Source organism: Eschrichtius robustus, chromosome 13 (genome assembly GCF_028021215.1).
Source record: "Eschrichtius robustus isolate mEscRob2 chromosome 13, mEscRob2.pri, whole genome shotgun sequence".
Taxonomy (NCBI): domain Eukaryota; kingdom Metazoa; phylum Chordata; class Mammalia; order Artiodactyla; family Eschrichtiidae; genus Eschrichtius; species Eschrichtius robustus.
Genome location: NC_090836.1, coordinates 106,097,770 through 106,116,555, shown reverse-complemented (window position 1 = coordinate 106,116,555; position 18,786 = coordinate 106,097,770). Strand labels below are relative to the sequence as shown.

Below are 18,786 nucleotides of genomic sequence, written 5' to 3'. Positions count from 1 at the left end.
GAGTTCTTTACATGCCTGGAGAGAAGCCCTTTATCAGGTATATGATTCCAGTCTGTAGCTTGTCTTTTCATTCTCTTAACAGTATTTTCGGAAAAGAAATGCCCTTAATTTTAGTGAAGTCCAATTTACCAATCTGTTCTTTCATGGATTGTACTTTTGGGGTTGTATCTAAGAAAGATTTTCTCCTGTGTTTTCTAGAAGTTTTATATTTTATACTTAGATCTTTGAAAGATTCAAATTCATTGTTTTGCATATGAATATCTAACTGTTCAAACATCATTTGTTGAAAAGACCATCCTTCTCAACAAAAGGATGCCTTGGTAACTTTGCTGAAAATTGGTTGCATGTGAGTGCCTATGCCCATACGATTTGTCCACAAATGTTGGCAGCAAACTGTTTATGTATATAAACATGATATAAGTGTGTGTGTATAGTGAGGAAATTGTACCCTTTAAATAAGTGCAGTTTATTGTATGTCAATTACACCTAATGTGAAAAAGTATGAAATATATATGTACACTGGTCTGTGCCCCCAGTTCCTGACACAGAGCTCCTAAAACCCTTGGGAGTTCCTGAGTGACAGGAACATCTCTTGTTCTAACGCGGTGACTCCTGGATGGGGGCCCGTGACCAGAAAGAGCCGCGGCCAGAAACTTGGAACTCTCAGCCACACCCCCACCCCCCAGGATGGGCTGGAGATTGAGTTAATACTGATCACGCCCACGTGATGAAACCGCTGTAGAATCCCAATGGTCCGGGGTTAGGGGAACTGCTGGGCTAGTGAACAAAACCACGTGTCGGGTGGGTGACGCACCCCAACTCCAGGAGGACAGAAGCCCCTGCACTCAGGACCCTCCCAGACCTCGCCCTGTGCATCTTCATGTGGCTGTTCGTCTGTGTCCCTTATCGTATCTTTTTCCTACAATAAACCAATAAATGTCAGTAAGGGTTCCCTGAGTTCTGTAAGCCGCCCTAGCGCTTTATTGTGGGAACCCAGACTTAAGCCGGTTGGTCAGAAATACAGGGGACAACTGGGGTCGGTGTCTGAATGGGAGCGGTCTTGTGGGACCGGGCCCTGAGCCGGGGGATCTGACGATGACTTCAGGCGGTGGTGTCAGAAGTGAACTGGGGGACAGACGGCTGGTGCTGGAGAACGGCCAGTGTGGGACACAAGAGCACATATCGGTGGCCAGACGTGAAGCATTCTGGGAGCAGAGCATCAGAGGAAAGAAGACACAGGACACAGCCTACACAACCAATAAAGTTGTATTTTAAGAAAGGCAGGGATTGTCAGGTTGGGTAAAAAAGTAAGACTAACTATATGCTGCCTACAAAAAACACATTAAAACATCAAGACACAAATAGGTTCAAAGCAAAAGGACAGAAAAGGTGCAGCACACTAACACCAGCCAGGAGCAAGCGGGCGTGCCTAAGCTAGCACGCGATGAGGATGTGAGAACGACACAGCAGGATGACAGGGACATCACATAAAAGGACAAAGGGGTCAGTTCATCAGACATGCACACAACTACCAACAGATTTTCCAAATGCATGAAGCAAACCTGACAGACCTAAAGGGAGACTTGACCAACCAAAATTAGATGGGATTTCACACCCCCATTCAGTAGTTAACTGAACAAGTAGACAGAACAGCAGTAAAGATAACAGAAGACTTTAAATCACTATCATCAACTTGACCTAAATGACATTTATGGAACAGTCCAAACAACAACGGAATATCACTTAAAGGTGGACACAAAACATTCATCAAAATAGACTGTTCTCCGGACAGTAAAGCAAATCTAAATAAATTTAAAAGAACTGAAATCAAACAAAGAATGGTCTCTGACAATAAGGGAACTGAATGAGAAATCAACATCAGAATGATATCTGGAAAAATCCTAAATATCTTCAAATAAATAACACTTCTATATTAAGCCGAGGGTTAAAGAAAAAAAAATCACAAGGAAAAGTGAAGCAAATTTAATCCCAAAGCAAACAAAGGGAAGGAAACAATAAAAGATTTGAAATCACTGAAATTGGGGGTGTGGGAGAAGAGGCAGGGCAGAAAAAAAAAAAATCAATGAAACCTAACACCGGTTCTTTGGACAGATCAACAAAATTGGCAAACTTCTACAGACTGATTAAAGAAAAAAATGGTAAAGACATAAAATTACCAATAGCAGGAATGAAAGAGGGGATTTTCACCAAAGATCTTACAGATGCAAAGACATAGTAAGGAAATAGATGAGTGACTTTATGATGGTAAATTCAGCAGCTTAGATGAAACGGGTAAATCCTGGAAAGACACACATTACAAAAACTCACCAAAGAGATAACCTGAACAGCCCTCTATCTATTTTAAGAGCTGAACTTGTAGTTAAAAACCTTCCCTTAAAGAAACTTCCAAGCCAAGATGGCTTCACTGGTGAATTTCAACAAACATTAAAGAAAAAAAAACTGGTGAAACACAAACTCTTCCAGAAAATAGAAGAAACACTTCCCAACTCTTTTTTTTTATGAGGTAGTATTACCCTGACTCCAAAACCAGCAAAGACATAAGAAAAGAATCAGATTCATATCCCTATGATCATAGAAAAACCTTAAGAAAATGTAGCAAGTTCTTAAAAATTTAACAAATCAAATTCAGCACTACATTAAAGATAATACACCGTGAGTAAGAGGGGTTCATCACAAGCATGTCTGGTTTAACATTAAAAGATCAACCAACAGAATTCACCATATTGATGGAAAAAAAGGAGGAAAACCATAGAGTCATGTCATTAGATGCAGAAAAACATTTAACATCATTTCTATTCCTATTCACGACAGAAACTCTCAGCAAGGCAGGAAGAGAAGAAAACTTCCTCAACCTTACAAGGACTTTTAGAAACACTCTACAGTTACCATCACACCGGGCAGGGAAAGCTCAGGAACAAGGCAAGGACCCCCCAGCCCCGCCTCACACTTGTACCCAGTGTCGCACTGGGGGTCCAGGCAAGAGGCAGGTCAGGAAGGAAAGGTCACACTGCTTTAGTCACAGAAGACACAGTCATCTATGTAATAAAGGTTCTAAGGCCTCTATGAAGAAGTACTGGATCTCAGTACGTTTAGGAAGGTCACAGGCTCAAGGTCACTCTGCCTTGCTGCTCCTTCCCTTACGACCTCGGTGCCCGGATGTCTTCTCAGTCCTGGACAGCCTTGTCCCCCTTCCTCTCTCTGGGTCTGGGAGAAACCAGCTCTTCTCCCTTCACGGCAAACATTACATTCCCGGGTGACTTTGACTCTCTCTGGAGATGCTCTCCTGGGGCAAGAGCGTGGGGTGACGAGAATGGGAGAGCCAACAGTGACTGTTCAGCGTGGGTTCAACCCGTGTTGTCTCATTTAAACCACATGAAAATCTTTCGAGGAAGATTCAGTTTGGTACTTCTCCTTTTACACACGAGGACACTGAGGCTTTCTCAGTGTTTCTCACACTGAGGGTGAGAAACACGTCCAGGGCACACGGGTGGAAACAGGCCGCTGCTCGCATCCAGAGGTGAGCACTGGAAGCCCTGGGGGGCCAGAGCGGTGGACGGGAGACAAGAGAGCAGGAAGAAGAAGAGACGTGGCCGTGAGGGCAGCGACGCGGATGGACCCAGAGACGGTCACACTAAGTGAGTGAGACAGACAGATACCACGTGACATCACTTATATGTGGAATCTAAAATATGACACAAGTGAACTTATCTACAAAACAGACTCAGACTTGTGGTTGCCAAGGAGGAGGGCGGGTGGGGGAGGGAAGGATTGGGAGTTTGGGACTAGCAGGTGCAAACTAGTGTCTATAGGATGGATGAACAACAAGGTCCTACTGTATAGCACAGGGAACTATATTCAATATGCTGTGATAAACCACAACAGAAAAAAAACAAGAAAAAAAAAAGCAGTTCGGATCAAAGACTTCAGACCACAGACTTGAGAATCCCTACAAACCCCAAGCAAGATTTAAAGAAAAAGAAAAAAAAAGTGTTAAAAACAAGAGATAAAGCAGACAGATAAAAGTTACAAGGGATGGAGGAACATATTTAAATACCACCAGTGGGATGAAATCAGCAAAATCCAGACTATGGGAAATTCTATAGGACAAACAACCCAGTTTCTTTAACACAAAAATTATACTTGAATCCTGATCTGAATTAGCAAACTGTATAAGAACATTTTTTAGACTATGTGGGAAACTTGGATACTGAATTAACATTCGCTATTAAGTAATTCTTAGTTTATTAAAGCATAAAGATATTGTAGATAAAACGTTTCAAAGAATCCCATCTTTTCAAGATACTTACTGAAAAATATCCAGATGAAATATGATTTCTGGTATCTGCTTTAACATAACTAGGTGGGGTGAGGGATACAGATAAAACAAGAGCAGCCTTGAGTTGGTAATTGCTAAAGCCAGGTGATGAGTGTACAGGTCATTACACTAGTATATATTACAACACTTCCATAGGAATTATTTTAAGAAAAGATAACTAGACAGACTGCTGACTTTTCAAGAGAAGCAACGTAAACCAGGAGACAAAGGAATGGCATCTTCATAGTTTTGAAAGAAATAAAAGCCAAACCAGAATTTAATACTCAGCAAAAATATTCCTGCAGGAATTAATACGAAATAAAAACACTGTCAGACAAATCAAACACAGAATATGTCACCAGGTGACCTGTACTGAAGGAAATGCAAAAGTGTTCTTCAGGCAGAAATAATCCCACATGGAAATTCAGTGATGGACAGAAAACGACAAGAGTTAACAAAAACAATAATGGTGTGGGTAAAGAGTGAGGTGCTTGGTGTGCCCACTGTCAACTGGGGTGCCTTTGTTTCTAGGCCCTTTCAATGGGATTAAGTAAAAACCATTAATACACACATACGCCTACATGCACATGCACAGGTGGATAAAAACCACATGTTCACGCTGACGCCTCCAACTTCAATCCAACATCCCAGGATCATCCGAGCCTCCCTGTTTCCATATCTGTAACTTCTTTCTCCAATTGCGAGAAATCTGGCTCCCACTAGCCTTAAAAGATTTGCTCATTTGCTCAATCCTACAATATTCAGAAAGTAGTTTCAGAACGCTAACCCATACCACCAAGGAAAAACAAGCTTTTGAACAGAAATATTAGTTTATACATTTTTGTCTTTGGGCTTGAGGGTATATAAACAAGCACTGTGTCCGAGAGTTTCTTGGGTCAGTTTTTTCTCTTAAGTGTAGTTATTTTATTCATGTGAACTACAGTTAAGTTCACTGTTTCAGTTGGTAATACAGCACAGAACTAAAAGAGCAAAGCCACAATCTCATGGACGAGACCAACAAGACAAGCCTGACAAGGTATTTCCTTAACTCCAAAATATAAGCCACCAGGACAAACCAAGAATATATACAAGGCCCATGTGGTATTAGATCTGTACAGGCAGAAAAAGAAAGCAGCCCTGGGCATGTGATTACTGATAATCCCAAAGTAGCCAACAGGTATTCACCGGAAGCCCCGAGGACCAAGCTGCTGAAACTGGGAGGAGCTTTCTGCACTCATCAGAGCGGATGTATGTCAGGGGTCCAGGGTAAGGTCCAAAGAGGCTGGAGAAAAACCACCCAGCCCATGCTTCCTCCAGGGCAAAGACCCATTTCAAAGAGGAACTGCTGGGAATAGACTATAAATTGAGCAGTTCAGGGACAAAAGAAACAGCAAAGGAAGGGTAGAGAAGGGAGGAGAAATCTCCTGACGCAAGCACTGCTCAGAGTGGTAGGTGAGGACCTCCATAACCCAGTGGCCGCAGGAAAGCAAACGCAGTGCTAGGCAGCTGTCAGTATCAAATTGTTCACAACTCTGGGGGTTAAGCAAAGGCCTGCAACAATCTGAGGAGCATTTATTTAAGAAAAACTGTGGGAGCTCGTAAGAACATTCCACTCCCATCCTTCCTTCCCCACAGGAACCACAGGACCACGGCAGCTGTGAAAAGCAGCGGCCTTGCAGCCACCAGAGGGGCAGACCGGGCCTGCAGCCCCTCAGAAAGTCCCACTGTGCAGCAATGCCACCACTTGACCTTTGTCACAGGTCCCTGGAAAAGACCTGCTCACAGAGCACGGCAGTTATTTGACCTGATTCAGAGCCTGCAGTGGGAAAAGCCCTCTCCCTGTGCTTCTGCTGAAAACAGTTGCACTTCTGTAACATCACAGTTGCCTGACCCTGCAACGTCAGTGGGGCAAACAAGAGCCTGGCCAAAGGCTGAGAAGGAAGATGGGGGGACGAGATGTCTGCAGGGAGCTATGAAAGGCTCTGACAGATTCCTGAAGCTGTAGAAGGACAAGCCCAGGAGAGACCTGAGGGGCCACCCCATCTCTCACATCTGGCTGACCTTGAAGCCCTGTACAAGGAGACGGTTAATGCTTGTCCCAACACACACACACACATGCACAGGCACACGCACAGCTCTTGGCAAAGATGGCGGGCGCATGTGTTGGCAGCATTTAAGGAAATCATTCAGCTCGGTGGATTTCAGGAAATCACTGACACCAAGCTAACCAGGCAGAGACTGAAGTGTCCAAACACTACAAGGAGTACAGACTTTTCAGAATTAGTCCAGGAAGGTCACTAAAGGAACAAACAGGCAAAAACAAAACAACCCCCCAGCAATAACAACAAATGATGTCCAGTTTTCCACAAAAACAAAAAAATTACAAGACGTGCAAAAAAAAAAAGCAGGTAAGTATGGCCCATACATGGGGGAAAAATAAACCAAGAAACTGTTCCTGAGGGTGTCCAGAGGTTGGACTTACTAGACAAAGACTTTAAATCAGCTACTCTAATAAGTTGCAAGAACTAAAGGGAACCACATATGAAGAAACTACAGGAAAGCAGGACAATGTCTCACCAAGTAAGTATCAGTATAGAGAGAAAAATTATGAAAAAGAACCAATTATGAAATTAGAAATTATGGAGCTGAAATGCACAACTGTAATGAAAAATTCACTAGAGGGGCTTGGTAGCCAGAAGAAAAAATCAGCAAACTTGAAGGGAGGTCAACTAGATCAGCAAGACAGAAAATCAGTGAGGATAAAGACGACGTGAACAATGCTATTAACCAGCTTGAACTGGCAGATCTACACAGGGCTCCATCCAACAGCAGCACAATACTTCCCCTTCTCAACCGCACACAACACATTCCACAGTACAGACCAGAGGCTGGGCCATAAAACAAGTATGAATAAATTTAAAAGAACTGAAATGATACACATATATCCTTCAACCAGAATGAAGTTAAACTGCAAGACAGTAACAGAGGAAAATTTGAAAAATCAATAAATATTTGGAAATAATAACATATTTCTAAATAATAGGTCAAAAAGAAACTACAAGGGAAATTAGAAAGTATTTTCATCTGAATGAAAATAAAAACACAACAAACCAAACTACATGAGATGCAGCTAAACTGGTGCTCAGAGAGAAATTTATAGCTTTAAATACCTATATTAGAAAAGAAAAAGGTCTCAAATCAATAATGTAAACATTCACCTCCAGATAAAAAGAAAACAAAAGCAAACTAGAAAAAGAACAGACCAAACCAAGGCAGAAGAAAGGAAATAATAAAGATTAGAGTGGATGCTAATGAAATAGAAAACAGAAAAGTGATATAGAACTTCAATGAAACTGAAAGTTGGTTCTTTGAAAACATTGACAAAATTGACAAATCCCTAGCTAGATTAACCAAGAAAAAAAGGAGACATAGATTGCAAAAACCTGGGAGCATTACCACTGCCCCCTCAGAAACTAAATGAGGGACTTCCCTGGCGGTCCAGTGGTTAAGACTTTGCCTTCCAATGCAGGGGGTGTGGGTTTGATCCCTGGTCAGGGAGATAAGATCCCACATGGCTTACGGCCAAAAAACCAAAACATAAAACAGAAGCAATATTGTAACAAATTCAATAAAGACTTTAAAAACGGTCCACATCAAAAAACCTTAAAAAAATAAAGAAACTAAATGAAATATAAGAGAGGACTATGAACAACTGTCTACCAACAAATTCAACAACTCACATGAAATGGGAAAATTCCTAGAAAGTAACAAATTAAAGTGACTCAAGAAGTAACAGAAAATCAGAATAGACCTATAACAAGTAAAGACATTGAATTAGTAACTTAAAATTTTCCCATGAAGAAAAATGTAGGCCCAGATGGCCTCACTGGTGAATTTTATCAAACATTTACAGAAGAAATGCTATCAATACTCCATAAACTCTTTGAAAGAGGATAGAATACTTTCCAGTTTATTCTAAGAGATCAGTATCACCTGGGTACCAAAGCCAAAGACATAACAAGAAAACTACAGATATTCCTAGATACACAACGTAAAACATAAAAATGGAAGCCGCCACATTTTCAGTAGTAGATAAAGACTGCAGAATAGGAAGCACCATGAGTTAGGACAAGTTATCCTCAGCCATCTCTCCTCGAATGTTAAAAACTAGTATCAGGACTTCCCTGATGGTGCAGGGGTTAAGTATCCGCCTGCCAGTGCAGGGGACATGGGTTCAAGCCCTGGTCTGGGAAGATACCACATATCACAGAGCAACTAAGCCCCACGAGCCACAACTACTGAGCCCACGAGCCACAACTACCGAGCCTGTGAGCCACAACTACTGAATCCCGTGCACCTAGAGCCCGTGCTCCGCAACAAGAGAAGCCACCGTGATGAGAAGTACGTGCACCACAATGAAGAGTAGCCCCTGCTTGCCGCAACAAAGACCCAACGCAGCCAAAAATAAAATATAAATAAATAAATTTATTTAAAAAACAAAACAAAACTAGTATCAGATAAAAATGAGTGTGGCAGACAGAGTAATCGGTCCTCAAAGAAGTTCACATCCTAATCCTCAGATCTGTGACTGTGTTAGGTTACATAGCAAAGTAGGATTATTAATAAGGATGGTTACGTAGCAAAGTAGGATTATTAATAAGGATGCAGATGGAATTAAGGTTACTGATCCAGGATAATAAGAAGATTATCCTGGATTATCTGGGTGGACCCAGTGTTATCACAAGGATCTTTAAAAGTGGAAAGAAGAGGCAGAAGAGAGACAGAGGAAAATATGACTTCACAAGGTCAGAGAGATGCAGTGTTGCTGGCTTTGAAGACAGAGGGAGGGGGCCCACATCCAAGGACACAGGCGGCCTCTAGAAAGTGTAAAAGGCAAGGAAACATTCACTGCTAGAGCCTCCAGAAAGAAAGGCAGCCTGCCAACATCTTGATTTAAGCTTAGTGAGACCCATCTCAGATTTCTGACCTCCAAATTTATGCTGTTTTCAACCACTAAGTTTGTGATAATTTGTTAAAGCAGCACTAGAAAACTAAAGCAATAAGCAACAGAAAAGGATTAAGGTCAAATCCTACAAAAGGATAAGAGAAAAAAAAATAAAGACCAGAAAAACATCTCTATAGATAATGAAAGCACACCAGAAAAATATAAGCACAAATTAAATAAAAACTATAATTTATTTCAAAAGAATCTAAAGAAATTAAGAAAACAATACAAAAGAACAAAATAAATCAGGATAGAAAAACACTGAAATGAGGTTATGGATCCTAAGAAAATATTACAAATAAAAGTAAAATGTCATTTTATAAATTGCAAAGCATGAGGCTAGGAGAGAAAAAGGGGAAAGTTGGAGGGGGAAGAAAGAGAAAAGAGCTCTCTCCTTTCAAACAAGAGAATGAAGCCAGCAAAAAGGGGTGGTGGGTGGTGGCCGTGGGCTGTGTATACGGCCTCCCTGTAACCTGAAATCTTCAGCAAAATAAACACGCATGCTCAAAACAATAACAAAAAGTAAAATGCCATTTTAAGAATAAAGACTAAGTTAGAAGCAACATAAGAACAAATAAACCCCACAGATGATTTCTTAAGATAAGAGTTTAGAAAATAAAGGTTTTTTTTAATGAAGAAGAAATAAGAGCTAAAAAAGACTCAGGAGAAACTGGCCAATTGAAAACACAGGCAAAGAAGATCCAACACATGTATAACCAGAGCACCCCCCACAGAAAAGGGAGGGGGACAAAGCAAAAGAAGAGAATCCTAAACACTTTGAAATAAAAGTTGTGAAACTACGTATATTGAAAGAGCATACCATAAAGCTGAGAAAATCCATCCTTAACAATGAACACTGAGGTATATTCTAGGAAAATCACTGGACTTAAAAAAAAAGAAATGCCATTGAGGGGAAAACCAAGGTCACGTACAAGGGAAAGAAAATAAAATTGTCATGAGTTTGACAGCAATGTTTTATGCTATAAAACAATAGAATAACATATTTAAGATATCTGAGGAAAAAATACATGAGCCAAGCATTTTATATCCAGTCAACCTGGCTTTCAAGTATAAGGGACACAGAAAAACTATTATCAACATGCAAGAATTCAGGAAATATTTTTCCTTGAGTCCTTCCGGAGAAATCTACCAGAGAAAGAACCTCAACCAAAAAAGTCTAGAGAAACACTGATGAAAGGACGGTGTGAGTGCTCAGTATATACTTCCTCGCAGGACTAAGACTGAGTGAGGGTCTCCGGGAGAGAGCACAGTAGGCAATGGCTACCGCGCTTGCACGTAGAGCCCGAATCACTGCAAAGAGGGATGGGAAGACAATGGGAAGTCTTAGGCAAAAAGCACCAACCTGTTTTCAGTAACGACACAGCCACTGTTACTCGGAGACTGAGGTGTGTACAGTGAGAGTGAAGCAGAGGAGTGACCAGCGATAGCACAAGACTCTCACCTCCCATGTCCTTGAGAACCAGCATCCTCAGACAGAGACAGAGACCCAGGACAAGAAAGGTCAAATGCACATCCTACAGTCGGTGAGCAGGACACCTACCCCAGCCCTGCTCACTGTAAAGACCTAAAAACAGTGACCAACCCAATGGGAATGAGCTTACCTGACATCCAGACTATGGTTGTGAAACATCATTTCCCATTAAAGAAGACCAGGGCTTTTGAAGGAATGGCTGATTGCAGGTCTTGGGCAGGAAGAATACAAAATGAGCCTAGAACATTCTGGCATACCAGAGAGCAAGGAACCTCTGAGAGAGAAGGAGAATTGTGTCAGAAGGATCTAGGCGCCAACTTGTAAGGGCTCCCACTGTCCAAAAAAATGAGATAATTTGAACGTAAATAAGGATCATCATAATAATGCATTAAAACACATCAAATATGTTAAATCTATGAGTGCATAACACCGAAATAAAATGCTCCGTTGGTCACCTTTGGAGGATGATAGAAACTGATAAAGAGAAAGAAGCAAGCATTTTTCTTCAGTTTCCTACATAAACTACACCACCAGATAACCGTGGAGGAGCTAAGGACAGGGTCCTCTTACTCCAAGCCCAGCTCATGAACAAAGACGCAGTAACTGAGCCGGAACGTCCCTGTCCCATAACTTCTTACCGATTAAAGCCTGCAGGTCTGTGTATCGCTGGCTGCCAACAGCAAAGAGAGCGAGAGCCTCACACACGAGGTCCTTCCTAAGGGAGCAACACAGCAGCCAGGAAGGAGGCTGGACCTCATCAGGCCTTAGATCCACCGCCAATTTAAAGGAACCAAGAGCAGGGAAACACATTAAACCACACCTGAGGGCCATGGCCGGCAAAATCCAGACTGAGAAACACGAGTCCAGCCACCTGGCTTCTTCCACACCAAACTCCCACGGGAGGCGGGGATGCCCTGTACGTAGGGACTGAAACGTCACGTGAAAAACAGGCAACACTTAACTACTGCTTAAAGACGTGCAATCCCATCATAAAACTACGAAGAAAGGGAAGTATTTGCCATCAAAGGGAGGGATGTGGCTGGGATAGGGCACGTGGAAGGATTCCAGGGAGGGCAAAATTTTCTCTCTTGACCCAAGGGATGGTTACAAAAGTGTCCACCTTATCATAACCCATCAAGCTATTAATTTATGCAGTTTGTCTCTGTGCTATACTTTATTTATTTTTATTTTAGGCTGTGTCAGGTCTTAGTTGCGGCACGCGTGATCTTTGTTGAGGTATGCAGGATCTTTTTTGTTGCAGTGCACGGGCTTCTCTCTAGTTGTGGCGCACAGGCTCCAGGGTGCGTGGGCTCTGTAGTTTGCGGCACGCAGGCTCTCTAGTTGAGGCGCACAAGCTCAGCAGTTGCCCCACGGCATGTCAGATCTTAGTTCCCTGACCAGGGATCGAACCTAAGTCCCCTGCATTGTAAGGCGGATTCTTTACCACTGGACCATCAGGAAAGTCCCTCTGTGCTATATACTTTAAGGTAAAAAGGTTTTTAAAAACCTCATGAGGGGCACCCCTGGTGGCACAGGGGTTAAGAATCCACCTGCCAATGCAGGAGACACGGGTTCGAGCCCTGGTCCGGGAAGACCCCACATGCTGCGGAGCAACTACACCCATGCACCACAACTACCGAGCCTGCGCTCTAGAGCCTGCGAGCCACAACTACTGAAGCCCGCGCGCCTAGAGCCCGTGCTCTGCCACGAGAGAAGCCACCGCAATGAGAAGCCCATGCACCGCAACGAAGAGTAGCAGCCAAAAATAAATAAATAAATAAATTTATTAAAAAAAAAAAAAAGATAGAAAGGATTTTAAAAACCTCATGAGGGCCTTCCCTGGTGGCGCAGTGGTTAAGAATCCGCCTGCCAATGCAGGGGACACGGGTTCAAGCCCTAGTCCGGGAAGATCCCACATGCCGCGGAGCAACTAAGCCCGCGTGCCACAACTACTGAAGCCCGTGTGCCTAGAGCCCGTGCTCTGCTACAAGAGAAGCCACTGCAATGAGAAGCCAGCGCACCGCAACGAAGAGTAGCCCCCGCTCGCCACAACTAGAGAAAGCCCACACACAGCAACGAAGACCCAACACAGCCTATTTTCTCCAACTTTAAAAACACACACACAAAAAAAAACACCTCATGAAACTATCGTGCCACGGGCAAGGACCACCCCAGCAAGAGGGACGCCCCGCCCCACTGCCCTCGGCACAGACGGGAGGGTCAGGCAGGCCCTGGGTGTAAACGCACCCACACATGTGAACGTGCATCTGGAACGTGGTCATCAGGAGAGACTTTCACCTTCTATTTTATATATTTCTCTACTACTGGACTAGTTTTGTACATATTATTTCAAAATCATAGATAACAAAGATGTTTCTTTTTCTTTTCTTTTTTTGGCCACACCGCGCAGCATGGGGTATCTTAATTCCCCGACCAGGGATGGAACCAGGGCCCGCTGCATTGGAAGCATGCAGTCTTAACCACTGGACTGCCAGGGAAGTCCCTGTTGTTTCTATTTTAGGAAAAATGCTGTCATTTGCTCTAGCAGCTTACTACTAAAGAAAATAATTTTTCTACTATTTTAGCACCAAATTTTTAAAAAGACAAAAAAGCACGTTAGCTTTAGTTTTCAAACCACAAAAGGATTATGTTGCTGAGGCATTTTTGATAATTTTCTATGTGTGTGAATAAAAATTTGGTTTTTGCCACCTATCCTAAAACTTTGGAAGCTACTCTGGCCTTGAAAGGCGAGGGCTACCTATTCACCGTGCATCTGGATGGCATCTGGAACCAGCCGTTCCGTGGTTCTGCTTCTATTCTCCAGCAAATCAGATTTAGTCTAAAATAAAATCAATCAGCATGAATATTAAATAGGGCGATCAATGACAATAAGGGAAACGGTCCTTCTAGAACAAATCCAGTCAGTTTCCTTGTTGTGGACGCTGCCCGCAGCCCCCGGCCCCCCCAGGGCAGAGGGTGCCCTGTCTCACTCGGCCCCGCCCATCTCTTGACAGCTAGAGGACCGCTCTGAAGCACCGAGGAGATTAAGAAAATATAGGTACACTCGAACAGTGAGCACGGCGATCCTAAATTATAAGCGGAGACTAGAGGGAGAGGAGGATGAGGGGTAGAAAGGAGGCATCCAAAACGCACATTTTCTGAAACTCACTTTACATTTTTTAGTTTCAAAGCTGAAAACACCTAAAAGTAAAAGTAGCTAATCAGAGGATCCTTTCCATGGGCTAGAAAAAAACAAAATGTATGGAAAATTCTCAATTTCAGGCATGTGTTCTGACTTAGAGAATATACGGTTATTTTTTATTTTAAGAATTAAAGAAACTGTGTTCCAAACTACTGCATTGCAGAAGTAAGTGTCAGCATGAATTCCCATAGGCAGCGTTTCCCAGTTCTCACCCTGCAGAGGCCGGCCGGGCTCCGTGACTTACAACTTTCACTCAATGCCCTCATCTGCTTTGATACCAGACACATCCAACTTAGTAAAGTATATTTTTCCATTTTTCACGTTGAAGTTGAAGCACATTAAAGGAAACTACTTCAAGTCTCACCGGATCAGACTGGAAAGACCCCAAACCTTGGTAGCACCTCTCGGTGAGGCTGAGAGGAGTGCTGATGGAGAGCAAGCCGGGACGGCACCTTTGCAGGGGAATCTGGAAACACCTTCCAAATTACATTCACCCAGGGACCCAGCAATCCCACTGCCAGGCACAGACCCCAGAGACGGCCTCATCAAATACAAAACACCTGCCCAAGGTCAGTCACTGCAGTTCACAGCCAGACTGGAAAACCACTCGAACACCCACCAGTAAGGACTGATACATACACAGGCTGTTGAATAAAAACCAAGACACGTAGCATAAATAGTATTTGTTACGTTTTATGAAAGGCAGGAGGGAAAACAAGGGAAGTTACAAATATATGTGCGTGTGCTTATTTTTGCAGGATAAAGTAGAAATAGAAATAAAAATGGTTGCCTATAAGGGCTTCCCTGGTGGCGCGGTGGTTAAGACTCCACCTGCCAATGCAGGGGACACGGGTTCGAGCCCTGGCCCGGGAAGATCCCACATGCCGCGGAGCAACTAAGCCCACGTGCCACAACTACTGAGCCTGCGCTCTAGAGCCTGCGAGCCACAGCTACTGAAGCCCGCGCGCCTAGAGCCCGTGCTCCGTAACAAGAGAAGCCACCACAATGAGAAGCCCGCGCACCACAACGAAGAGTACCCCCGCTCGCCACAACTAGAGAAAGCCTGTGCGCAGCAACTAAGACCCGACACAGCCAAAAAAAATTAAAAAAAAAAAAAGGTTGCCTATAAAGAGTGGAGGAGATAGGAATGCAAGTGAGATTTCTGATCGTATCTTTTATATAATGTTGACTTTTGAGCCATGTGATTATCTGTACATTAAAATTTAGAATATTCCAAATCTGAAACAAATAGACCTAATTGTGTATCAAATGAGCAACCATAACGCAGACAAAGAATGTTCACCAAGGGGCTTTAACACACAGGACTTTATTCATCTAAAGCACAATATGTACTAAAGACAAAAAGAACTTAAAAACAAAAAAAAACTTAAATTTTGCTAAGTGATTTCATTAGCAGTAGTAACATAATATTGTCATTTTACCCATTTTTTGTGTACTTTAGCATAAAACAAATAAGTAATTATGCCAATGGCATTAAGGAATCATAACTTTCTACTCAATGCCTTGTGGTGACCTAAATGGGAAGGAAATCCAAAAGAGGGGATATACGTATACCTATAGCTGATTCACTTTGCTGTACAGTAGAAACTAACACAATATTGTAAAGCAACTGTACTCCAATAAAAATTAATAAAAAAGAAAAAGAATCAAAATTTTCAGGATAAGAAAAAGACAGAGGGACCTTCCTTGGTGGTGCAGCGGTTAAGAATCCGCCTGCCAACGCAGGGCACATGGGTTTGATCCCTGGTCTGGGAAGATCCCACATGCCGTGGAGCAACTAAGCCCGTGAGCCACAACTACTGAAGCCCGCGCACCTAGAGCCCGTGCTCCACATCAAAAGAAGCCATGGCAATGAAAAACCCGCGAACTGCAACGAAGAGTAGCCCCTGTTCGCCACAACTAGAGAAAGCCCGCGTGCAGCAGCAAAGACCCAATGCAGTCAAAAATAAATTAATAAAAAAAAAAAAAGAAAACGAAGTTTTTTAAAAATCAAAGAAATTAAGTAAAACTATGTAATTTTAAATCTGCATTGAAAATATCAGTATAACTCTTGATGTTTTAAAAATACATTTCCTAGCTCTGTGCACCAGACCAACACTTAAAGCTGCAATAATACACAAACACAACAAACAGATCTAACACCTAGATCTTGGTTTCTGAATACCTTCTGCACTGAAGGGAACCAAAGCGCTCTGCAGAAGGAGCTGACTGCAGCTCTGGCAAAGGACCGGAAGGTGGCAGAAGGGAAGTGCTGCCAGGGTGACGCCAAAGCAGCACCCGGAGCTTCGCCGGGGCCCCCGACGGGTCAGTCACAGCCATCCGAACACCAAAAAAGCAGAACCAGAGGACTTTAATAGATTACAATGTAACGAATAAATGAAAACCCGTTAGTCAGCACTGATACTCAAGGAAGAAAAAGGACAAATAAAAACATTTGCCACAATGCAGGTGAATATTACAGCCACTGCTCCCCAGAAAGAGGTAATACAGGGAGAGAATTCAGCATTTTTCCTGTCTTCCTTGAATGTAATGGACGAGGGAAACACAGATGAAATACAGAAAGAAAGAACAACAGCCCTAGAAAGTGGGTGTCAGTCCCAAAAGGACAGCCTCTGAGGGCGGCAAACAGGAAGCCCAGCAGCACCCGCGTGAAGACGCGCAGGTCCCAGGCTGGTGGCATCCGAGGATGGGAAGCAGCTGTGGACACCGAGGGCCAACTATGACTTATCCTCGGGTTTCCGACTATGCGGAGGGTGGCGCCCCTAACCGCCTGCTGTGTTGTTCAAGGGGCAACTGTAAACGACCAAGAAGGAAAATGGCAAACAAACCCAGAACGTGGGACATTCGCAAGACAACTGGCCTAGTCTCCTCAAAAAGTCAGTGTCATGGAAAAAAATGGGGGCAGGTTATTGTTCCAGAATAAAAACGGCTAAAGAGACAGACTCAGTGCAATGACCTGGACTAGATTCTGGTTTGGAACAAACAAGCTAATTAAACACAAGTAGGGAAATCTGACTGCGGCTTGGCCACTGAATGTTATGAGGGATTATCGTTCATTTCCTTCACAGCTGTACTGCTGGTGAGAGAGAACATCCCTTTGCCTTTTTCTTTTTCTTTTTTTGGGGGGCCACGCTCTGCAGCATGCGGGATCTTAGTTCCCTGACCAGGGACTGAACCCAGGCCACGGCAATGGAAGTGCTGAAGCGCCAAGACCTAACCACTGGACCACCAGGGAATTCCTCCCTTTACCTTTCCTTAGAAGAAAAGGACACTGAGAGGTGAAGTGCTGTGATATCTGAAATCTCCTTAGAGAAAGTCTGGAAGCACCAGACAGGCGAAGGTGGCAGCCATGGCCATGTCGTGACAAGTGCTCCATCTTGGGGCAGGTCGGAGAGCGCCACGGACTGTTCTTCCAACTCTCCACAACACAGCCTTTAAAGCACAGAAGCACATCTGCTTTCAACTCAAAGTCCACGTGCTCCCCAAGAGCTGCCAAGTACACCGAGGGCATCAGGGCCGCCGCCGGCACCCCTGCCTCGCTCACCCTTGGACGTGGCAGTCTTTCCACCAAGGCTATAAATTAAGATCTGGTCCACGTCTGAGAGTAACTGTAGCACTTTCTGAGGGTGGAGAACCATGACTCACATATTCCAGCGGTGGCAGCAGCGTCAACTGCCTCCCGTGCGGAAGCGCCAGCACCCACTCACACGGAGACACCACCACCCAGGCCTGGCCAAGCTGAGGCGGAGGACCCAGACTAAGAGCCAGAGCCCACTGCAAAGGGGTGAACTCAGAAACCCAGAACCGGAGCCACTTCCACGAGATATGGTCAGAAAACCTGATAAGGCCACCCTGGAAACAAAGCATATCCCAGCGCAGGCAAACAGACTCCGTTCGGGTCGGCTGGTCCCTGTTCTACCCCTGAAACGTTCTGGGTCACAGACCAGGGCTATCTGGGTTGTTCCGCTCTGTCTTTCTGAGGGTCCCTTTACCCAACACCAGCACCTTCTCCGCCGGGGTACAGGGCAGTCCCACCAGTGACAGGTTTGAAATTGCTGCCGTGGCTGGAAGCTGCTGGAGGAGTGTTTAGAGTCCTTTTACTTCCGGGATGTGGCACACAGCCTGCGGCAGAGTAACCGGAGCTCTCACCAAACAGCACACAGCTCCCTCCGCTGCTGCCTCTGTGGCACGAGGGCCACAACGTAAGGCTCAGTTAGCCGTGGCCTTGGATGAAAACGCAGCCCCTTGGTTTACATCTGTGGGGGGGATGAGGCAAGACAGAGCAGGTGCAGGCCGCCCAGATCAAAGAGCCATCGCACAGAGCACCCGGGTGGGTCAGCGGGGGACACCCCAGCCCAGCCCAGCATCGGTGGTTTCTACGACACAGACTTTGCGGGGGGAACGGGCGGGGCCCGGCTGCTGGAAGGCCTTCACCTGAATGCGAGCGGAAACCAAGCAGAGCGGGCACCTGATCACGGCTGGGAAGGGGGCTTTACGACAGGACATGGGCTCAGGCGGAGGGGCCAGCCTCTCCCCCACACCGCTGCTTCTTACTCAGGGCCTCCACTCCATCACCCGCAGACCCTGCAGGGCGGGGCTCAAAGGTCCTCTCCGCCTGAGAGAGGTCTGCCCGGAGCACGCTTCTCCGACGGCCGTCACCCCGCCCTCGCCTGCCTGCGCTCCTCCTGGAGTAGCCCTCTCTGGGTTGAGTCCATCCACCAGCACTATGT

The 18,786-nt window shown here is 44.5% G+C and overlaps 1 protein-coding gene across 6 annotated transcripts in view; it reads right to left on the bottom strand.

Annotated features, from left to right (window-relative positions):
* The window catches only part of ZBED4 (zinc finger BED-type containing 4), a 28,352-nt gene that overhangs the window by 6,267 nt on the left and 3,299 nt on the right, over positions 1-18,786 (bottom strand). For 2 of the 6 annotated variants that reach the window (XM_068559594.1, XM_068559597.1), the window contains one exon: positions 10,964-11,107. The exons of 2 other annotated variants lie outside the window; for them this stretch is intronic. The gene's annotated coding sequence lies outside the window, so the exon portion shown is untranslated. Of the gene's footprint in view, positions 1-10,963; positions 11,108-11,471; positions 11,597-11,653; positions 11,761-18,786 lie in introns of all 6 variants that reach the window. 2 more of the 6 variants (XM_068559592.1, XM_068559593.1) reach the window with 2 other exon arrangements.